Here is a 12,267-nt window from a genome sequence, read left to right on the forward strand (position 1 = left end):
ATTTGTTGTTAGCCATTCAATTGTGATATGATCATATAATTTCTCACTGACATGATATTCAAGGGGAGAATTGGAATATCATGCCCATTTCTGAGGCAGGCGAGTGGGCATGAGGGCTGGGTTGGGCATGAAGGGGGAAATCTGGATGGTTGAACTAGGTGCAGGGGGGAAATGACAGAAAAAAGGTTGGGAACCACTGGTCTAATGGATTGTCTGTCAGCTTGTCTCTACCGAGAAGTGACGGTGAATAGATAAAATTACCTCGCATCCATGACGTCATCAAGTTAAGAAAATAACACTGTAGCTGGTGATATACATTAATACCATAACAAATCTGATTAAATCAATCGATAAACTTGAATATGGCAAGATGTAAGGCTATTATTATGTTATATTGAGAAATAATAATGGTTCCTGTATCAAATTATCCTTGTACCAAAAAGCTAGCGGTAACTATCACATGAAGTAGTTCTTTGGTGAAAACTGTTTTGCTAAGACAGGGATAATTATTAAATAAAGGTATTTGAATTGCAAAAACGAATATATTTTCAGACATAACATAACAAGATTTATTATCACTGAAGCAGTAACGCTTAAACTACCTTACCGATCATGAGCCCCTTGTGTATGACACTTTTAAAAATATGCTAACTACTTCGTGGACCTACACAGGTTCACCAGTTAAGCCTACAAATATATATATATATATATATATATATATATATATATATATATATATATATATATATATATATATTTGGGCTCAGGCCATGTCGTCCTGATGGAAGTTCCTTCTTAGTGGCTTCCTAGGTTATATTTAACTACAGTGATATATCCCAGAGAATTTTAATTAAGGTATCCAGAATTCTAACTCCTGGTGTGAATATCCCTGGCTTTCGCCTTTAGGGATATCGCATAAGATCAGAGGACGTATTCTTGACACGCCACATAGCTATCTACACCCCTAATAGCGTTTACGCTTTGAGAGGGAAATGTTGTTGTTGAGCGCCTGTATGACGTCACGTCCCAGAGCCATCTTGTCATTCTTTCTCTCGTAGCAATCCTAACTCGGTGTATTCCCAGTGCCTTCTCGCTGTTTTGGATTATTTCAGCTGTTATGATGCTTTCTCCAGCTTCATTTGCCTCTGGAAAGTTGAGTATTATCTCTAATTTGTATAAATGTAAGCTCTTGCCAGGTTTCTCATCGATTAAAGTCGTAATTAACGTAACAAGAGCTGTTGCCTAACCGGATGGCGTCATGGACGCAGTCGTTCGATATGCATGTGACATTTAGTTAGCCAGAACGATCTTCCCGGTATACTTCGCTTTACTAAATTTAGCTATTTAGCAATTTAGCTAGGGAATTTTATATTATGCCGATTGTACCGTGGATTTGGCAATTTAATTACCGAGCCCCACTATAGTTTCCTTAGTGTGATAATTTATTGAAGCTTTAGGCAATATTTTATACATATAAGATATTACTGCATAAAAATTTTCCTCTTCCAAGATAGTATACGAGAGTTTCGGTATTGAATCTCACCGCGCCTAGGCTACTAGTCTAGGGGCTTTAGTATACTTTCATACATGTCCCCGATTGCTCTTGTATCGTCTTATCAAGTGGAGACTGACACCTCCTACTCTTTTTAAACGATACCAATCTCCTTGGGAGATTTAAGAGCAATCCCTTTCCCTCTGAGTTAGCCTAGGCTAACCCTAGTCGGCTTTACCATGAATTTTATTCGGGTAAATCTAGGCTAGGGTGTTTCTGTCCCTTCCCTCAACCACAGAGGCTGGTTTTGAGTTTAGGACAGAACATCAGAGTATTCGTCTGTGGTCGGTGGCCGTCTGGCTTGGGGAATTGACTTCCTAAGTCAGGTTAGGCTACTGACGCAGGAGGCTAGACCTCCCTAGGCCTCACTTGAAGGCATTATATGATATGATGCCTCCTCCCTAGCAGACAGTCCTGTGCCGGCAGAACCTAAGCTGAAGAATTGAATTCTTCTCTTGCTTAGGGTCTCCGACACTAGGCTCCGTTCCTAACTCCTGAAACAGTGGCGTGGGTGCTGCCATCTCATTCTATTAGGGTAACCCCAGACCTTGGGGTTGTCCTTGTACTGGAACGGAGTCTTTTTAGGTGAGGTAGAACCTGCCAGCTACTACCTCACCTACAGGATGCTCACCCCTCCCCTTGCTGTCTTTTAGTGATGGCCTAGCCTTCACATATCTTGGCCATCATTCTACAATCGACCCTAGTGCTGGTAGATTGTGGGATTGGCTCAGGTTCTCTATCGGCTGCCGGCAGAGATTCCCCTACCCATATCGAGTGTTCTTCAGTCCTCTCTTGGTCTGCCTTCCATAGCCCCGCCGGCTAGTATCGGTCGGGTTGTGGCTGATTGGAAGCCCGAATGCAATTCCCCCTTCCATATGAACCCTCATTCCGGATGGAGGACTATAAGGCTGAGCCTTTGCACCCCCTCCCATCCATACTTTCTCTCTCTCTTATCACTAGTATCCTTGGTCCTATCTGCCGGCGTCCATGGAGCCGCCGGCAGCCGGCAGGACTGTAGACCTCCGGCAGGTTGCACTGCCGCCGAATGTTATGGGTTGCCGATGGTCAGCGACCCAATGGCAGACGGCACCCACCCGCCAGCTGCCGGCAGCTATGATGACTGCCGGCAGCCGGTCGAATACTTGTCTGATGACATATCACTCGCCGCCGGCTGCCAGGGGGACCGCCGAATGTCGGCAGTCTGCCACCCACTACCACTTGAAGGCAGTACACTTTCTACTTAAACCCAGGAACTACCATGCCGACATACACCGACAGGTACTACAGTACATGGCCGTGGAGTGGTCAGTAAATATTGCGATATTGATTACAGTGAGCCCTCGCTACTTCGCGGTTCGACCATCGCAGATTCACGACTTCGCAGACTTTTTTCATTAAATACGGCATCCGATTTCATCAGCAAACCACTATTTTTGGGGGAAACATCATTTTATTCTAGAAAATTGCTACTCTTTATATAGTTAATTGTACATTAAGAAAGCGTGTACTTTTGTTTTTATATTTCGGGTGTGTTTTAAAAATCGAGTATTGTTGACTTCTTTTTGTTTTACTTTTGCCTGTGATCAGATCAGCTAACCTCTAGCTACCGGTCTCAAGAATATGTACATACGAAGTATTGTTTATACCATTTCTTAACTTATTCAAACCATCTATACAGTTGATATTACATAAGCACCAATGTGTTATAACCTATCATATTTTTTTTGTTTATTACATTTAAAACAACTCTCTCTCTCTCTCTCTCTCTCTCTCTCTCTCTCTCTCTCTCTCTCTCTCTCTCTCTCTCTCTCTCTCTGTGGCTACTTTTCACTACCTCTCATTCCTTACCTCTATCTCACTAACAAATGAAATCTTTGTTGCTTCACAAAGTTTCATTTATATTGAAAATCAATCATGATTCAATTTTCCTTACTTTCTCCAATCTCGCACCATGTCACATCGAACGTTATAGCGGTAACTTGATTGTTCGATAACTTTAAAAATCGGCCTAGTACTTGCTTCTTCTCTTACTTTTTTTTTTTTTAGATGGTTTCATAATTGAGGGGGATACAAGTTGACTTATAACTGAAGTTAGGAAAAGTATTTTGGATATGGAATGGAGAATCATCTTTAGTAACAGTTTAGAATTACCGTAAATTATCATTCGGTCATTAGCGGCAGTTTGTATTGTTGATTAAACGCCAAAAAAAAAAAATAAAAAAAAAATTGTTTTCCTGCTTTGCTACGTATGTAGGATTTTATATAGATACGGTAAATAATATTTGTAATAACATATTTACTAAAAGCTTTTAATATCATTATTTATCACTTTCATCATGCGCGTTTAATGCCTTTATTTGTTTATTACGATCGAAGATGGAGCGTACAGTAAACGAATGGAAGGTTTCCGTTTCGTGTGGCGTCATAAAGAAAAACATTATATAAATGGCATTCATTTTATTTATTTGGAAGTCCTAAGAAAAATTAAGTAAAACATTGGTAATATCAAAATCAACATATAATCAATACTTGGTAAGATTGCTGTCGATGCAAAAACTAACATATACACAGATGTGTAAATGCGTCTGTTTCTTCATTATGATCAGAGATAAACATAAACAAAACATTGGTTGTCATTTTTTATCGGGCTTTTTGGCGTGTTTAGGAAAGGCATGATATAAAATTACCTTTAATATTTGTGCCTGTTTTAGTTTAGGGTACTGTAGTACATGCATTAAGTGTTCTGTACATTAAAGGGTAGTTTGTTAACAGTACTACGTAAAGAGAAGGTTTTAAAAGTCTGAATATACATGTTAAATAAATACGTAAATATGGTGTCCCTACTTCGCGGATTTTCAGCTATCGCGGCCGGGTTTGGAACCTATCTACCGCGATAAACGAGGGTTCACTGTATACTGCATTAAGAAAACCACTGTACGGTCGGTACGGTAGCTCATTCATTTTTAACCTACAAGGTGTTTCATGGGCAGCCTATTGTGAGACCACTTGATATAAAGAAAGTGATTTCTTTCTTTTAAAAAATTCAGTGATCACTACATTCAATCCCCAATATTGAATTCCTGAAGACAGTGTTATGTTACACCTTTATATATCCTGAGGATAAAACGTGTTCTATTAAAAATTCTATATTTAGAATACCCCGAGATTCAATTTTGAGAGAGGTCATAGCAATTGGCTGAGCAGAAAACACATGTAGGTGTCTTTTCTTTTTCTTTTCTAGCTTACCTATCCTAAGCTAAGATATACATAACATTGTATGATGAATTTTGTTAGATAATTCACCGAATACTAATCTGCCTTTCCTTTCCTTTACAGGAGGACTATCCCGAATGCGGGAACCACTTCTGCTAGGTCCGCAGTAAGAACTTCTGCGGCCATGGATTCTGCAGGACGCACGCTCGCTGCGCAACGACGAAGGGCTCTCTAAAGTATTGGGACCCCCAGGTATGTGACGTATGTTCCAATCTGGTTACTGAGGCTTTTGATGATCAAAAGATGAGGGCCTGTCTTTTCCCAAGGGCATCTTCGGATGCAGTTATCCCTCAACCTCAAGCTGAGATCCCCTTCGTCCAGATTCCGATAGAATCTGAAGTTTCCGATGCCATGAAGGACATCCAGCTAGAAGACAATATGTTGGTAGTTTCCGAGGAGACAGAACGTAGTCTTCTAGCAGAAGAGCAGGAACAGGAGTCTGTATTACCTCCTAAGGGCGACGATGAAGGAACCAAAATTATTTCGGTTTCATCGGCTCCGGTGGCTGAGCCCGTCCCGTCGACCTCCTCTGCCCCTCAATTGGACACCATAAGTCATACTTTAACATCTCTCCTGTCTATGTTTCAGGACATGAAGAAGGAGTCATCTGAGAAAGAAGCTTCGCTTCGAACTGAGATGCACTAGCTCGTGACTTCCCGTTTAGCTCCGAAAAAGCTAAACGTTAAGGACCTTCCCCCTTTCTCGGACGTCAACCCATGGAAGTATGCTGAGCACATGCCTATGTCAGGAGGGAAGATCTTCCTCTCCGACAAGCTGGGTACAGTCCCAGTAGAGGATATCCAGTTCTGGCCCAGCAAAGGGGCCTATCCTGACTGTTATGTTTGTCTGAGGACGGAACCTCGCTCGAAAGAGGAGACAGAGCCGAAGGAGGTCATAATACTTGACCTCCCCAAAGCCCAGGCCTTGTTCACCAGTATCTTGAAAGAGAGGGCCTTCACTAGCTCCAAGGTACCGGCTCTCAACAAGAAGCACCCGTCCTTCGTTGCTGCTTCTTCCCGTGCCTTCCCCTTTATGGAAATGGGTTCAAGGCAGCCTTAAAGGCAGTCGAGGCAGTGAAACCTTGCCCCACACTCGAAGAGTGTAGGCCCTTCTCCCTTGCCCTACCATCGCATGATTCAGACTGGAAGGATGTCTATAGCACCTTTTCAATCGGGAAGTTGGAGGCTGACATTGCCGGACGTCAGTTCGGAGAAGACCTCCCTAAGTTGACAGAATTCCACCTGTGCAGGGAGCAGGAAACGAAGGAAAGACTTGATGCCTCTATGTCTCTTCAGACTGGACTGGAAACAATAGCAAGTGTTCCAGAAACCCCAGACATGTACATGGTCTTTGCCAAAGCTCACCTGGCAACAGTCACTAAAGACCTGTACAACTTTATCAAAGCCAGACGGGCTTGTAGAGAGTTCGTGTTTGCCTCGGCTGAGGCATGAACCAAGGAAGCTGATAGCTTCCAACATCTGGGGAAAAGACCTCTTCCCAAGTGAAGTAGTTAAAGAGGTTGTCGACAAAGCTGCCACAGAGAATAGGAATCTTCTCCAAAAGTGGGGCTTGTCGACTAAGAGAAAGTATTCACCAGAGGAGGGTCCCCAACCCAAAAGGAAGACTAAGCGACCTAGAGTGCCCTCTTGCCCACCTTGACAACAACAACTTCCCGTGGCCACGGTGTCCCAGACGGTGGCACAACCACCAACCACGTTCCAACTGGTGTTCCCAAGAAGGATTCGGAAAAACTCAGTCATTCTGGACTTGTCCCCACTCAACAAGTTCATAGTGAACCACAAGTTCAGGATGCTTACTCTTCAACACATAAGGACCTTACTGCCCAAACAGGCATACACAGTCTCCATAGACATGGGGGACGCATATTGTCATGTCCCAATCAATCGACGAGTTTCCTCCTACCTAAGATTCAAGCTGCAAAAGAGACAATACGTCTTCAGAGCCATGCCCTTCGGACTAAACATAGCCCCAAGGGTATTCACAAAGCTTGCGAATGCAGTCATTCATCAACTACGCCTAAAGGGAGTTCAGGTGATTGCCTACCTGGAAAACTGGCTGGTGTGGGCAGCATCCGTAGAAGAATGCACGCAAGCCTCCAAGGAAGTGATCCAGTTCCTGGAACATCTAGGATTCAAGATCAACCTGGAAAAGTCTCGACTATCTCCAGCTCAAAAGTTGCAATAGCTGGGTGTTCACTGGAACTTACAGTCACACTGCCTCTCCATTCCATTAAAGAAGAGGAGAGAGATAGCGGGATCTGTCAAGAGACTTCTACAATCCGACAAGATAGAAAGACGGCAACAAGAGAGAGTTCTGGGGTTTCTCCAGTTTGCCTCAGTGACTGACCCAGTGCTGAGAGCACAATTAAAAGATGCATCAGGAGTCTGGAGAAAATACGCGTCAAACGCTCGAAGAGATCTAACAAGACCGATACCAACTCGTCTGCGATCACTCCTCAAGCCATGGTCGGAGGCTAAGTACCTAAAGAAGAAGGTACCCCTACAACCACCTCCACCTTCAGTCACCGTTCACACGGATGCCTCAAAGGAAGGATGGGGAGGCCACTCTCACTAACGGAAAGTCCAAGGAACCTGGTCCTCCCTCTTCAAGACCTTCCACATCAACATTCTGGAAGCCATGGCAGTTTTTCTATCGCTGAAGAAACTGAAACTTCGCTGCTCGATCCACATCCGGCTGGTCCTAGACAGCGAAGTGATAATGAGATGCCTAAATCGACAAGACTCAAGATCGCCTCAAACCTACCAAGTGATGTTGGCCATCTTCCGCCTGGCATAAAAGAAGAGATGGCACTTATCAGCAGTTCACCTCCAAGGGTTCCGTAATGTGACGGCGGACGCTCTATCCAGGCTCACCTCGATAGAGTCAGAATGGTCCCTAGACGCAAGATCATTCTCCTTCATCTTATGCAAAGTCCCAGGACTGCAGATAGACCTCTTCGCGATGAGCAACAACAAGAAGCTACCCAGGTACGTAGCCCCGTACGAGGATCCTCTAGCGGAAGCAGTGGATGCGATGTCCATAGATTGGAACAGATGGTCCAGGATTTACCTGTTCCCTCCAACCAGCCTCCTGCTAAAGGTCCTCAACAAACTGAGATCCTTTCAGGGGACAGCAGCGATAGTGGCTCACAAGTGGCCCAACAGCATCTGGTTCCCACTGATAACGGTACTACGACTGAAGCTGATTCTGTTGCTGGATCCAGTTCTGACTCAACAAGTGCAGAAGTCGACTGTCTCCGCTTCATCACAGAAAACCCGGAACCTTCATCTCATGATTTTCTCACCTTAGCAGTCAAGAAAAGTTTCGGGATTTCAAAGGACAGTATCAACTTTTTAGAAGAATACAAGTCGAAATCTACTAGAAGACAGTACGAGTCTTCCTGGAAGAAATGGGTTACCTTCGTCAAGGCAAAGAAACCAAAAGAGATCTCAACAGATTTCTGTTTATCTTTCTTTATTCATCTCCATGAACAAGGTTTAGCAGCCAACACGATCTCTACGTGTAAATCTGCCTTGAATAACCCCTACTATATGCCTTCCAGGTGGACTTCTCCAATGAAATCTTCAATAAGATCCCTAAGGCCTGCGCTCGACTTCGGCCCGTAGCACCTCCAAGGCCCATTTCTTGGTCCTTGGATAAGGTTCTTCATCTACCTTCTACCTTGAACAATGAAGATTGCTCCCTAAAGGATTTGACTCAAAAGGTGATATTCTTATTTGCACTAGCCTTAGGAGCCAGGGTTAGCGAAATATTGGCCCTTTCGAGGGATGATGGCCACATTCAGTTCACAGACTGCGGAGAACTGAACCTCTTTCCTGACCCAGCGTTTCTGGCTAAGAATGAGCTGCCCACCAAAAGGTGGGGTCCCTGGAGAATCTGCTCTCTGAAGGAAGTTGCATCTCTATGTCCAGTAGAATGCCTAAAGGTCTATCTTCGTAGAACTTCGGACTTTAGGGGAGGACAGCTTTTCAGGGTAGAAACCTCAGGTTCAACATTGACTTTGAAACAATTAAGGGGGAAGATCACCTATTTTATTCTCAGAGCGGATCCAGACAGCACACCCGCAGGTCATGATCCGAGAAAAGTTGCTTTGTCTCTGAACTTCTTTCAGAACATGAGTTTTGAAAGTCTTCGCTCCTATACCGGATGGAAGTCATCCAGGGTTTTCTTCAAGCACTACGCAAAACAAGTGCAAGAGATTAAGCATTTTGTGGTGGCAGCAGGTAGTGTAATAAAACCTGCCGCTTGAATTCTGCAAAGAACAGTGCACTAATTGGGACTTTTAGTGAAGGGTGTACATGGTTCCTCCTACGGAGTGACATGTTTAGTGAAGTGTCTAAGTAGTGACACTATGAACTGTTCTAAGTATAAAGGTGAAAGAGGCATAAAAGACTTACACATGTGCCATGCGTATAACTACGCAAGTGTTTATGAACTGTAACGACAGAAATGAGAAATAATGAAATATTACGATATTTCCTTTAAAGTGGCTTCACGTTTCTTTTTCAGATGAAACAATTATTTCTGTTATTGCTATTTTAATATGCTTTACACAATATTTCCAAAAATTTTTCTTTAATTTTACATTATATTATAAAATGCACTTTATCCTTGCTATCTATTGTTTAGCAATAAATACATCTTTGAATTTGGCATCTCATTTCGCCCTAAAAATTCTAAACATTCTATATAAATAAATGTGTCAGAGCAACGTATTATCATCTTATTTTGAAAATATATTCTGAACAAATACCATATCTGTTCTAAGCGAACAAACCTCACAATTATATGTTATTGTATCAAGTATCAGTCCCTGGTAATGACTGATTTTCTGATTGCTTTACTTACTGTACAAATTTCCTACATAAATGAAAATCTCTCTACCTTGCTTACACACACCAAGTGGACCAGGGGAGGTGTCAGTAGTCAATACATACTTCGTTCCTTTCAGAATACAAACTATGTTTTACATGTATATGATGAGACCAATATACAAACTGGTTTGATAGATTGTTCATTGAACTTACAATCCTCCGTTTTTTTTTTTTTTTTTAGAGTCTCCCATAACTCTCCCTGTAGGTGGCAGGCAGCACTGACATAGTCCATGATCAGTTGAAGGGTGTATGACGGTAACACCATGTGTCTCTAGGTCTAGATGACCAAGGAAAATTTATCTCGCGGTTATTGGCACTAATGGAAATCCACAGATACATTAATGCTCTGGTAAACTTCCATCAGGACGACATGGGCTGAGCCCAAAAAATGGATTTTGAGCCAAGCGAAAAATCTATTTTTGGGTGGGGTAGCCATGTCGTCCTGATGAACCCACCCTCCTTTTTACAAAGGATAAATGAATCCCTCTAATATGTACTGTATCTGTAGCACCTCGTTAACGCTACAAAGAATGACAAGATGGCGTCGGGATGTGACGTTCTACAGGCGCTCAACAACAGTACTAGTAGGAGCATTGCCTTAATAATGGAACTCCTACAATTCTTGCCACTTTTCCCTCTCGAAGCGTAAACGCTATTAGGGGTGTAGATAGCTATGTGGCGTGTCAAGAATACGTCCTCTGATCTTATGCGATATCCCTAAAGGCGAAAGCCAGGGATATTCACGCCAGGAGTTAGAATTCTGGATACCTTAAGTAAAATTATCTGGGATATATCACTGTAGTTAAATATAACCTAGGAAGCTACTAAGAAGGAACTTCCATCAGGACGACATGGTTACCTCACCCAAATATAGATTTTTTGCTTCACTCAAAATCTGTTATATATGTCATCATGAACCCTCACCAGCGCCGACGCACTTCGCAAGACACCACAATGTCACCACAACAACACGCTGTAACAAATCCGTCACACATCGCATGGGTACGAGCCACCCTGCCCAATAACAATCATTTTTGGCTCACACTGTGTCGGTTTACTGGCGATTTCTTTCGAACCCACGCCGTAACTGCCCGTAACACAAAACTGCCTGTAACACAAAAATCCGTAAGAGGATTTAATGGTAGCAGGCAACCAAACACATCAAACTTTATGGCTTGGGAAGTAAATCCAGGGCCGTTGGTACGCCTGGCGTGTGACACTAGGTTTTTTTGGGTGGCGCACATACCGTCCGGTATCCGATTGGATGTAAATCACAGTCGGGGCTCAAGCCCGTAAATGAGCGAGTGCACAGATTCGGTGGGTTTGACGGCCTACTGACGTTAGCATGTAGGTCATACGTGTATAGCTTGTAGGTCAAACATAAACATGGTACGTTTATGGTGGGTAAATCTTTAATTGATAAGTTCGACTGGGTTCATCTAGCAACATTTCTGGTCGACATCCTATCGTAATATATTGGAAACTTCGGACCAGGTGGTATTTAAATGGTCGCAAGGTCATTCAGTTCACTAGTTCAGTGACCAAGCTTCTATTTTTGTATGATGTAAGCCTATACGTTTGTTACAATATTGTGTATTTTCCTATAACGACTTGGTTTCTCTGTCTGTTTTTTTGTGCTGTTGATGTATTATTATATTATGGAGTTAAAGTAAATACGTAATGAAACTAATAACAACAAAACACGAACTTAAACATTTCAAACTTATTATACAAAATAGTCAATATTAGAAGTAATAATGAATAGAATATCAGGATAAAATACCATACAAGTAAGTATAAGAAGCAAATGCATAATGCAAATAATAAAAATTTATGTAATGAATCTCTCAAGTATATTTCCAGAAATAGTTAATACACAAGAGTTCGTTCAGATTAAAACCAAGGTTGGGCTAAACACCTGCCTTTGGTCAAAAGTCACCGTCTCCTGTGTAATTAAATGGTATTATTTCGTACAGATGAGTTTTCCTGCCCTTCGTGGCCAATGATTCTTTTATCTTGGTTAACAATGAATGGATTAGCGTGTCTCTAAAAGAGGGAGTGGTCATCAAAAGATCCTACGAAATTCTATAATTCTTTGACAAAGTAATCAGAAAACCTTTCAGTCATTAACAGTAGAGACATATTGTACTGTAGTTCATCCCTTTTCCTCCACCTAACTATAGGCACTTAATGGTTTGACACGTGGGTGCAAAGAGATTAAGTTCTTTGACAGATAATCAGAAAGCATAAAGTCTTTGCCAGAAAAGACTGATTATATATCGGTCCTTTTTCTCTCAGGTTAATTTTACTTCTGTGTGTGTCAGAGAGAGAGAGAGAGAGAGAGAGAGCCTTATTGCCATATTCTATGTTTGGGTTCCCCCAGGTCCCTCGGTGTGAGGCACCTCGTATACCCACCAGAGAGTTGCTAATGCATCTTCCGGTGTATTTTGCATCTTCCAGTCTTGGATGGTCTGGGATGCATCTTAGGCATTTATCGAGCTTATTCTTAAACACATCTGCGCTCAC

The sequence above is a fragment of the Palaemon carinicauda genome, chromosome 4 (assembly GCF_036898095.1).
Source record: "Palaemon carinicauda isolate YSFRI2023 chromosome 4, ASM3689809v2, whole genome shotgun sequence".
NCBI lineage: Eukaryota > Metazoa > Arthropoda > Malacostraca > Decapoda > Palaemonidae > Palaemon > Palaemon carinicauda.